This window comes from Primulina eburnea, chromosome 14, assembly GCF_022965805.1.
Source record: "Primulina eburnea isolate SZY01 chromosome 14, ASM2296580v1, whole genome shotgun sequence".
NCBI classification, from domain to species: domain Eukaryota; kingdom Viridiplantae; phylum Streptophyta; class Magnoliopsida; order Lamiales; family Gesneriaceae; genus Primulina; species Primulina eburnea.
Window position 1 is genome coordinate 21,250,414 of NC_133114.1, and position 12,120 is coordinate 21,262,533.

Consider the following 12,120-nt stretch of genomic DNA (forward strand, 5'->3'; position numbering starts at 1 on the left):
TCTCTAATTCTTCTGTTATGACCGATGCGTCCTCCATCTCAATCTTTTCAATCGTTGCTCTATTGCTTCGCCCAGTCAGTAATGAGTGTAAAAACTTAGAGTTTTGATCCCCTTCCTTGAGCCATTTTAATTTGGCCTTTTGACTTTGAATTTGGAGTCTTCGGATGTTTAAAATTTCCAGCTCACATCTTGCCTCTCTTCTGTCATTTTTTAAATTTGCTGACCACTGACCCCGCTCCTCTTTCGTGTCCAATTCTGATATTTTATTTTGCAACTCGGTGATTCTAATATTGACATTGCTGAATACCTCAATATTCCATTTCTTGGTCTCTATTTTGATATCTTTGAGCTTTCTCATGAAATTATAGCCCGCCCACCCTTGAGTACCGCCCGAATTCCACCATGTTTTAACCGAATCTTTGAAATTGTGATGCAACAACCAAGCATTTTCGAATCTGAAAGGTGCAGGACCCCATCTCACTTTCATAGTGTCCATGACGATGGGATGGTGATCCGATGTGATTCTAGGTAGCACCGTCTGTCTGAATGAAGGGAAAATGTCCTTCCACCCCCTTGAAATGAGAAACATGTCTAATCTACTGCATATCGGGATATCCCTGAAGTTTAACCAAGTGAATCTTGCATTTAATAAAGGAGGATCGTGTAGATCCAATTCCTCTATTAGCTTGTCGAAACAATGCAGACTTGTGGTATAAGAATTGCTATTCATTTTCTCACTCAAGTTTCGAACCACATTAAAGTCACCTCCGACGCACCACAACTCTCCGCAAATGGAATGTAGGCCAGCTAGTTCATCCCAGAAAAATTCTCTTTGTCGTGGCTTACACGGGCCGTACACTGCTGTGAACCACCACCTGATTTCATCTCTCCACTTGATTTCAATAGATACCGAGAAGTGTCCGATCAAATTGTCACTTACCAAAACTACTCTAGGATCCCACATTAATAGGATCCCGCCCGATCTCCCCTCTGCCGGTAAACTGATCCATTCCACGAATCTTGATTTCCTTATACTAGCAACGAACCAACGATCCACAACAGTTCTCTTAGTCTCTAGAATTACAACGATGTCCGGATTTTCCTTGCGGATAACCGTTCGAACTAGTTCCCTTCTTCTCGGTGACCCTCCCCCCTAATATTCCACGAGCAAATCTTCATAACAACCGTTGTGATCCCTTGGAACTCGAACATTTCTCATAATTGATACCCCATTTCAGCCTGTCAAGTTCTCTGCTTAAGCTGCCCGATGGCTTTTTAGTTTCCTTGATAGATTTGTATTCTGAGTTCACATCCCCAACTTTCTTTGCAACGATAGAAGTGACCTTCACCGACTTACCTTTGGAAAATTCAATCTCGGAACCCGACTTGTCACGAATGCTTATTGACACCCCCCTAAGAACCCTCTATACAAGCTAAAAGCACAGAAAGACGCGGGGAGAAGAGAATGGAGTTTGAGTGAATGAGGAATAGGCGATGTTTGAAAACAGGAAAGTACCTGGCCCACTAGAGGTGTAGTGTTGTCGAAGGAAAATGGAACTTTGTTGACCTGTTTTGCATCCTCCTGGAAAAACAGCTCCTGAATGTCTAATTCTTCTGTGTCATTGCCTGCCAAGGAATCCGGGTAAGACGATAGTTGACTCCCCGAATCTGAAGAAGCAGATGTGTCATCAAAACATTCATCTTGGGGGTCATCGAAGTGTAAATCATCATTATCTTCCAAATGGATTTCCCCTTCCATGATTGCTTCCTCCCTGTTCATTTCATCCGCCTTGAAATCCCCTTCTGCTTCAGTCCTATCCGCGCCATCCTTGAGAGATCTGCTATTTCTTCGGCAGTAGGTGTATCCGAAAGGAGGCAATATTTTGGTTGTCCTATTGTCATCGTGATGTTTGTCCCTGTCCGCACTATCTTTGATGGGTGCTGAAGATATTGTGGATCGTCTAAATTCTTCGATTTTTTTTGGCAGAACTCGTTGTAATATTTTTTCCACATTTTTTTCCATATTTTGAGCTGCTTTCGAGCTTTTTCCGGGGATCCCTGTTTGTGCTGAAGTCGAATGCATATTTCCTTGCTCTTCAGTTGGCTTGTCCTTTTGACAGTAGGTAGAATCTCCTTCTGCATTAGTGATCCTGTGGATGTTTGAATTTCCCCACCCCGCCGCCATCTTCTTGCCATTAACCACGACTTGGGCGTAGGTTTGCTTGGCATAAATTTCATAAGCCTTTAGATCGAAGGATTCCACAGAGATGGTGAGCTCCAGCTCTTCCCCATTTATTCGTATCATCAATTTGTTGTGGATAAACCCATATTTGGTGCCTTTGACCTTTATCTTGGCTGCCCCCAAGTCACGGAAAAATAATGTGTCGTCACTGATCTCCACCAATCCTCCGCATTGGTCCCCAATAATTTTGAAGTTGTCAAATTCCCATAGATTCCAAGGCAAACCCGAAATTTTTATCCAGCTGTTGCAACACTTAAAAACTGTATCCGACGAGTTAATGTTTGGTCTCCATTCCTCGAACACTAGAGACACCCCGCTGTCAAAAAATCCCCTTTTCAGCTGAAGGTAACGAGACAGTTCCGTCAAGTTTGCTGGCCACCATACTGCTTTATTGTCTTGGAATGTGTATAATATGATTCTTCTCTTGACTTCGTTGCCTAATATCAGTTCAATCTGCTCCCATGGTATGTTGACTCTTTCTTTGGTGACGATAATAGCTTCCTGCCAATTCCTCTCGCATCGCTTCGCATCGCAAGCCTGTGAACTCTTCTGTAGACCACGTTGGAAAGCCCGTGCTTCTCTTTGAAGAGGCTTTTGATCTCGATTATCTTTGATATGGGCTTTTTCTTGATCGATATAAGCTTTAGCCGGTCTCTGAAAATTCACTGTCAATAATTTGGTGAGTATGTTTGAAATCCTTGTCCACCCATGTGAGTTTGCACCGCTTGGCACAATGATGTTCTGTTTCCTCCCCATCGAAATAAATCTGGAGATTTCAATGAACTGTCCTCTCCTATTAGCAAATCTTTGTAACATTACTGTCGAGTTTTTTCCCCTGAAGCGATAGAATTCCAGGGATGATTTTGACTTATGTAGTATTTCCTAGTGTAGAGCTGACCCAGGCTGCCTCTTCCCTAGCTAATTCCAGAAGATAAGTTGCATTCCTTGTTTTTTCCGACCACAAGATCGAGAAGCCTCCGTTAACCTTCCTAAGTGAGAAAGTTTTAAACTCAATCTTAACCACATCTCTTAAATTGTTTTAAATTGCTAAATAATTGTTTCACCAAAATTTTATATTTGTGACATACATAAGTATTTTATTTAAAAAAATAACATTTTATTGCTTCTGCCAGCAATTTCCTCTCTCACGTTATACATGTAATATTTAATGACTTCAATGAGATTCCATCAACTCGGTGTTTGATTTATAATTTTGTTTTAAATGTCAACATTTTTTGCATAAATATTTAATAATTTAAATGTTTCAGAATTTGATTTAAAAATTAAATAGGAAGCATCCTACATTAAATATATTTTTAAACATGTAAAATTAAATTTAAACACATTGTACATTTTTTAATGTCTTATTTCATAGTTGTGTACAACAAAAATTAATTTATTTAAAATAATTACTCATATTTTTCAAAGACACATATAAATAATAAAAATGTTATTTCAAAATATGGTATATTTTTTTAACGTAAAATATGAAATACCTGACTTTTTTATTAGAGATTATATGCATTTCATAATTTTAATAAACATATAGGATCAACAAAATAAATTTTGTAATTTTTGCAATATACATTATACATCGTCATATATTTGAAAAATAGGTTACTTTTAAAAAACAAAGTTTACAAATAATTTATAATAATAAATTTCTATTATATAATTTATTGGTTCACTCTTCCAGCAACAACTCTTTTTAAAATTGTTAGTTTGAAGATTAATTTGAAAATTTTTGCAGGAAACATTTTCGATGAAAACAATGTCATTACTAACATTCAACGATATCCACGTCCACGTCGATATCATAACCTAGCAAGAAATTTCGGTGAACTTGAGATAAATTATCGATGACAATTGTCTAACCCAAGAATTTGTATACGCAACCAAGCTGTACTGTTTCATGGTGAAACATCACAATTCTGCTGTAGAAATGGAAACACAAATTTGGATCTTATCCCTTCTCCCATTGAATTGCAAGAGTTGTATGTTGCGGATAACGAGGAAGGCAGACATTTTCGGCGGTTCATAAGGGCTTACAATCATGTTTTCTCTTTTACATCAATGGGAGTCAATATAGATGAGTCCTTAACAACCAGTGCACATGGAATTTACACATTTCGTGCCCAGGGATCAATGTATCACTCAATTGGAAGTCTTATAACAAATGAGAATTGTAGGCCACGGTACATGCAGATGTGGATTGTAGACATAGATCATGATATCGACAATAGATTTCATGAAAATCCAGAACTAAGGCGAGAAATGCTGCTTAAGATACAAAACATTCTTGATCAACACAATCCTTTTGTGCACGTGTTTCGAAAAATTGGCAAATGTGAAGACATACCTAACTGTAGGCTCATCATCAGGCAACAAAAACCTAATGAACGTCAATATAGTTTACCAACAACATCTCAAGTTGCGGCCGTCATTGTTGACAACGAGTGTCAAGAAACTTCGAGCAATCGAGATATTACTATACAAGGAATCGGTGGAAATCTTATCAGCATTCAAGATGTAGTTGGATATTATGATTCTTTACAATATCCCCTCCTTTTGCCATATGGTACATATGGTTGGGACTTAAATAGCCGAAATATCAATGGTCCCCGATTAACATGCTTAAATTACTATGCGTATATGCTACAGGTTAGTGAGAAAACATTGTACTTTATGCTTTATCTTTTTATTTTAAAAAAAATTCAAACTTATAATTACATCAATTCTCATACAGTGTAAATTATCTTCTTAACCAGGTACGAGAAAATTCACCATCTTTGATTCTTAGAGGAGGTCTTCTATTTCAAAAATATGTGGTTGACAATTACGTAAAGATTGAAACACAAAGACTACGATGGATACGTTCAAATCAACGTGATATACGTTCAGAACTTTACCAAGGATTACAAGATTGTTTACATGGAGGTGAAAATAATGCAGGTACGATAACTTACTGATTTGAATATTGTACGATAACTTTATGATTTGAATATTATTTTTCACACTATATGTTACAACTCACATCTTATACATACCTATCATATACATTATACAGGAAATGTTGGTACCAGAATCGTTTTGCCATCATCTTTCGGTGGTATCCCAGGTGATATGTACCAAATGTATCAAGATGCCATGACTTTGGTAAAAACATATGGAAAACCTGATATAATGCTTACAATGACATGCAATCCGAATTGGAATGAGAAAAAAAATCAAGTACTTCCTGGGCAATCACCTCAAGACTGTCCAGATTTGATTACAAGGATATTTCGGTCAAAATTTGAGGAATTTAAGAAAGACATTGTCGATAGAGGGGTTTTAGGTAAGGTCCGCTCTTATTCGTACATCATTGAGTATCAGAAAAGAGGGCTTCCTCATGTTCATATGTTGGTCATATTTGAAAATAATGATAAGTTGTGTACTTCCGACCACTTTGACTCAATTGTGCGTGCTGAAATACCTTCACAAACAGAAGGACCCAACTTACACAAAGCAGTTGTCCACCATATGATACATGAGCCCTGTGGATATATGAATCCTAATTGTCCATGCATGGTAAATGGTAAATGCAAGAAGAACTTTCCGAAGCCATTTGTGGAATACACATCTCGAGGAAATGATTCATACCCTTTGTATCGAAGACGTGAAGGTGGCCAAGTATCAATTCCCAAGAATGACGATGTTTTCATTGATAATGGTTGGGTTGTCCCGTACAATCCCTGGCTTTTATTAAAATATGATTGTCATATTAATGTTGAAGTATGTGGAGGGATTAAGTGTGTCAAGTACATATACAAGTACATCCATAAAGGTCCTGATCGGGTCGCACTAGAGTTGAGAAATGGACAAAATTGTGAAGAAATCCAACAGTACGTGGATGGAAGGTGGATTTGTGCGCCTGAAGAATTGTGGCGAATTTTCTCATTTGAGTTCAGTAGTATGTATCCTTCAGTCATTAGGTTACAACTATATACACCAAACCAACATTTGATTTATTTTGACCCCCAACAACGCGTAAGTGATCTACTTGCAGATGATGACAACTCGAAGACTATGCTTACCGAATTTTTCAAAATAAATTGTGATCCTGACTTGACTGGAAAGTATTTATATCGAGAATTTCCACAATATTACATATGGATAAAATCTGGAAAAAAAATGGATTCGTCGAAGAAGCAACAATAAAGTGGTTGGAAGAGTATATGTTGTGTCGCCATCTGAAGGTGAGAGGTTTTATCTTCGTATCCTTTTAAATCATGTCAGGGGCCCAACATCTTTTCAAGATCTGATGACTGTGAATGGAATAACATATTCAACGTTTAAGGAGTCTGTTCAAATGAGAGGACTTCTCAAACAAGATGATTATGTAATTCAATGTCTGCAAGAAGCACGCTCTATTAGAATGCCATCTTCATTTAGAAGGTTATTTGTATCCATACCGGTGTTTTGTCAACCAACAACAGTTCGAGAAACCTGGGATGAGTTCTATCCTAGCATGTGTGAAGAATATGGCATAGAAATTTCATCAATTAACTTAATCATTAATAAGTTATTGCTTGAGATACGAAGGTTGTTGCATCAGTACAAAATGAAACTTGGTGATTTTGATTTGCCATCAATAAGTGCTGAGTTTTTAGAAGACGCACCACTACCAAGAATAATTGAGGATGAGCTTTCTTATCATATTTCTGATGAAGATTTGAGATCTATTGAACGTTTGAATGCTCAACAGAGGATTGCGTTCGACACCATCATAGAAAGTATTATGCATAACCAATCAAAACTTTTCTTCATTGATGGTCCTGGAGGCACTGGTAAGACTTTTTTATACCGCTCAATCTTGGCACATTTAAGACAAATGGGTAAAATAATAATTGCGGTAGCAACATCTGGAATAGCTGCGACATTGTTGCCAGGTGGAAGAACTGCACATTCACGTTTTCAAATTCCACTTAGACCAACCGCATCAACACTTTGCAAAATAAAAAAACAGACAGAACTTGCAGATCTAATAAGGCGTGAATCAGCTATAGTATAGGATGAGGCTCCAATGGCAAATCGCTATGCTTTTGAATCTGTCAGTAAAAGTTTCCAAGATATTATGGAAAATCAAATAGCATTTGGATCGAAGACAATGGTTTTTGGTGGCGATTTTCGACAAGTGTTACCGGTTTTTAAACGAGGGTCAAAGGCAGAACAAATTGCTGCAAGTATTTCAAGGTCAAAATTCTGGAATTGCGTAAAGATAATACACCTTCAACAGAATATGAGATCTGCTCAAGATATTGAGTTCTCGCAATTTCTCTTGCGCGTAGGTGATGGATTGCAACATACTGTAAATCGTGATTTCATAAAATTACCGATTCAATTATCATACCATGGGAAGGTGAACGATCAATTCAGATGTTGATTGATTCTGTTTTTCCTAACATGATAAATCATGTTAACGATGAAAACTATATGGTTGATAGAACAATCATCACACCAAAAAATGTTGATGTGGACAATATTAATCAAATGCTCATTCTGAAGTTTCCTGGAGAGGAAAAAGAGTATACCTCTTGGGATAGTGTAGAAGACGACAATCACAACCTTTTTCAAGAAGAATTTTTGAATTCCCTTAGTCCAAGTGGTTTGCCACCGCATAAAATCAAATTGAAAGTAGGAAGTCCTGTCATGCTCTTGAGAAATGTTGCGCCTGAACTTGGTCTATGCAATGGAACAAGATTAATATGTCGCTGTCTTGGTAGAAATTTTGTAGATGCTGAGATCATAACAGGTCCTCACAAGGGTACCAGATTCTTTCTACATAGAATGCCCTTGAAAATTGAAGATAACTCTGGATTACCGTTTGAGTTGACACGTTGATAGTTTCCCATAAGACTTAGTTTTGCTTTGACAATAAACAAATCACAAGGTCAAACAATCCCGAATATTGGCATATTTTTGCGTAACCATGTGTTCAGCCACGGTCAGCTATATGTAGCACTTTCGAGAGGAGTCTCACAACATTCTACAAAAATCTTGGTAAAAGACGGGAATTTAGAGCGTCAATATGGTGTATTCACAAGAAACGTGGTTTTCAAAGAGGTATTGCTACCTAATAGAGAAAGATAAAATGTAAGTAAATCAGCTCTCTTCATTGTAACTTTTTTCAAAATACAATATGTACAAATATTTACAATAATCGTTAAATACATGATATATGTTTCAATGTTAGAATTTGGGGGATGCTAATAAATTCAATTTATCTCTATCCATGTTTATCTGTTTTCTCATCCTCTATCTTATCACGTCTCCCAAATAACCATTTTTGGCATGGATATTACAATTTCTATATTTATTGAATCGATTTTAAAAAGTATTTGGTTAGTGTCTAATGGACAAACAGATTATTTATGATTTTTTGTTTTTTGGTTTAATTTTAATTTTTTATTTGCTTTTGACTTTGTGTTTTTCTCTCAAAAGCTGAAGGATACTGGTTGCAAACAAGTTATTTGTAGAAATGACATACTCAATTCAATGGATCAGATCTACTCGCCTCCATCTTCATCTGGTTTTTTTTTAACAATAAATAATTTTATCGTCTATGATTTATTATATTGCTTTATATTAGTAATCGTATCAAATTCGTTTGTTTGTAGAGTTCAACACAAGCAAAGGAAAAAAAAAATTATATGCTAAAATTAATCTTTTTATTGTATAAAAATAATTTCTTCAATAAATAAAATTTATTGAAGAACGATTTTCATTTCCTTTTTTTTAGTTTATAAAAATAATTTCTTCAATAAATAAAATTTATTGAAGAACAATTTTCATTTTCTTTTTCCTCATGTTTAGCGTATAAAAATTATTCTTTTTTTTCTTTGATTGTGTTGAACTCTACAAAATAGCTGGTTGTGTTGAGACGTTCGACTCCAGCCATCCTCTCCTTAGTGTCCTTCGAACGCCCCAACTCCAGCGCCTCCTCCACAACGGCGGTGGTTTGGCTGCAACACCTTACAATGATTTCAATTTTTTTCCTCTTTAAATTTATTTTATTCTGATTACTGCTGTAACGGCGTATTATTGTTCGTCTTTTATTCGCTTTTCTGTAAGTGGGTTGGTGTGATACATAAAAATAATTTAATTTTGATCAATTTCAGTGGTCTTATATTTTTTATACTTGAAATTTTTGAAGATATATGTGTAAATGTTGGATTTATGTTACGAAATTAAGCTTATTCTAATATACTCCACTATTATAAAATAGCAAATTAGAGATGTCTCTATATATATCAGGGCACAATATAATATAAAAATTAATCGCCATGCTCCTGTTTGCTGGCCACTCATAAGTATGTGTACAGAGAAGCTAAATTCATAGAAGACAAAGAAGAAGAGGAAGAAATTGATGGCAAGTACTGCATGCTTCATGATAGTAAGCAAAAATGATATCCCCATTTACGAAGCTGAAGTTGGTACAATTCCCAAATTATGATTCTTTTCAATACCCCATCAATTTTAGATTATTTTTTTCAAATTTCATTTTCGCCATTATGGCATCACACAATATGATTTATTCTGATAAATTTGAGATCTGAAGAAAGAGGATGCTGCTCATCTACACCAATTCATATTACATGCTGCTTTAGACATTGTTCAAGATGTGGCGTGGACTACAAGTGCTATGTGAGAAACCTACTTGATTAATTTGGGAAATATTTATTGTTTATTGATTTTATTTGTGGTGTCGGCACTCTCATCCCTTTTTTTTTTGGAGTAGGTTTCTGAAAGCAATTGACAGATTTGGTGGTGTCTGTACATGTAACTGCAGTTCATATCCTTTGATTTTTTTTTCACTGGCTCAATCCTGTGCATCCTTTTTGGAAAATGTGTGGATGATTATGATGATTATTTTTATTACTGTATAATATGGGGCGATTAGAGGATCTGGCTCCCAATTATATGAATAAAATGTCAGTTTTTATGCTTAAAATATTCCAGCTACAAGCTTTCTCATGTTGAGTTGGATTTCATTATTCATGTGGATTTTGATTTATCTATTTCCCCATTGGTATTAGTGGGCATTGATTATATCGAATCAGTTTAATAAGCGTCATTGATTCACTTTATATTTTTCCTTCACCAATTCTGTCGGTTATGATCCTTCCGAGTTCCTATCCGGAGCATGTGCTTTGATAGTCATGTTATAATCTGCTTATCTTTTCTCCTAATGAGGATGGGGATTTCTGCCTTTCTGAGATTTAGAAGTTCAATATTGTCATGTGTGGATGTAGGTATTAGATGATCTGAAGGAGGTTAGAGCATATGGAGAAGAAACAGTGGATTAAGATATGAAAAGATTATTTTTGTATATATAAAATTGAGAGTGAATACCTCTAGGTTTGCATGTATTAACTATTAAGTGTTGTTTTATATCTACCTCTTTTCGTTTCTCGATGCGTTCTTCCAACCTAAAGATGGGGAAATTGTTCTTCTTCTGTGACTAGGGAGTAGCGTTTCTAAATAAAGTACAAAATTCATCAACATCTCATCCCAAAAACAAGAAGAAGCATTGTGAAGATAGTTGGCTTGATCTATGAGTAATACGATGAGGTGGTAGATTGAACATCCTCTTTATTTAACTGGTAATGGTACATTGTTGCCACTCTTTGCATTTTACTCAATTAATATACAAACATTATTAAGGTAAATACTCAATGAGAAAATACATGCACTTTGAAAAAATCAAATTAGGCATTGCATTATATACTTACACTTCAGGTGCTAAGTTGGGTTAGGTACCAACTGAAAATATGATTCACATATTGAACGTAACATAAAAGTTTAGAAAACCTTTAAGAAATGTAATTCATAGAATCAAAAATTAAAGATAAAGGAAATTAGATGTAAAAATGTTTTTATACTATAGATTGATGAAGGATCGAACTAGATGTTAAAGTTGTTCTTCTGCCAGCTGTCTTGATGATCCACTTCACTCACTTCACAATATTTTTCAAAGGTTTGATTTTTATCCCTTTCTCTTTTTAGTAAAGTTTTTACCCCTAATGAGCTATTTGGTTTGCTTACGAATTTAATTTATTTGTAAAATAAAAAAATCTCAAAATGTAGTTTGAAATTTTTTACTTGGTGATAATGGACTTTTAGAGTAGTTGTTTACCTTACATATTTCTTTATTCTGTAATTTCTTCGAGAAATAAAATTCAACTGCAATTTTTGTATCTTTTTCCTCATGTTTAGTGTATAAAAATTATTCCTTTTTTTGGTTGTATTGAACTCTACAAGATAAGGCGGTTGTGTTGCTCCAGGAATAGAAAATGTTGTTTGAGGTTCTTCGTTAGATTTACTCATCTTCGTTAGATTTACTCAAGCAGAACTGTTAATACGCTAGAACATAGAGAATTTAACTTATGCATACAATGAGTAAAGATAAATACTTTATTAATTGTTTTTGTTCAATTTGTAAATAGATTTAAGAGACAAATTTGAGGTTTTAAATTCAATAAATTTTAGTTCGATGATATTATGATATCTTTTGGAATAACATTTGACTATTTGTTTACTTTTTTTACGTTGAAATTTATCATTATTTCACTTACGACTTCAAAAGAATAATAATTTTTATGATGAAAACCTATATTATTTAAGGTAACAAATTGAGTTTGACAGATTTATTTAAGCTTCGGAATCCATTTCATTTCATGATTCACGTAAAAAATGTTTCCGTGTCATGTTATTGTAGTATCATGAATGTTTAATATATTAGCTCAATATATTCATGATACACGCAACGCATGTGCCTGGGTGGCTAGTATTAAGAATCCTACCCTTCCCTACTTTAAACTCACGCACAAATAATA

The 12,120-nt window shown here is 35.1% G+C and overlaps 1 long non-coding RNA gene across 1 annotated transcript; it reads left to right on the forward strand.

Annotated features, from left to right (window-relative positions):
- The first annotated feature begins 5,022 nt into the window (after positions 1–5,022).
- LOC140812753 (uncharacterized) lies at positions 5,023–10,669 on the forward strand. The gene is made up of 3 exons (XR_012113744.1): positions 5,023–5,194; positions 8,726–8,813; positions 9,607–10,669. It is a non-coding gene; the product is annotated as an uncharacterized lncRNA (long non-coding RNA).
- The last annotated feature ends 1,451 nt before the right edge of the window (positions 10,670–12,120 follow it).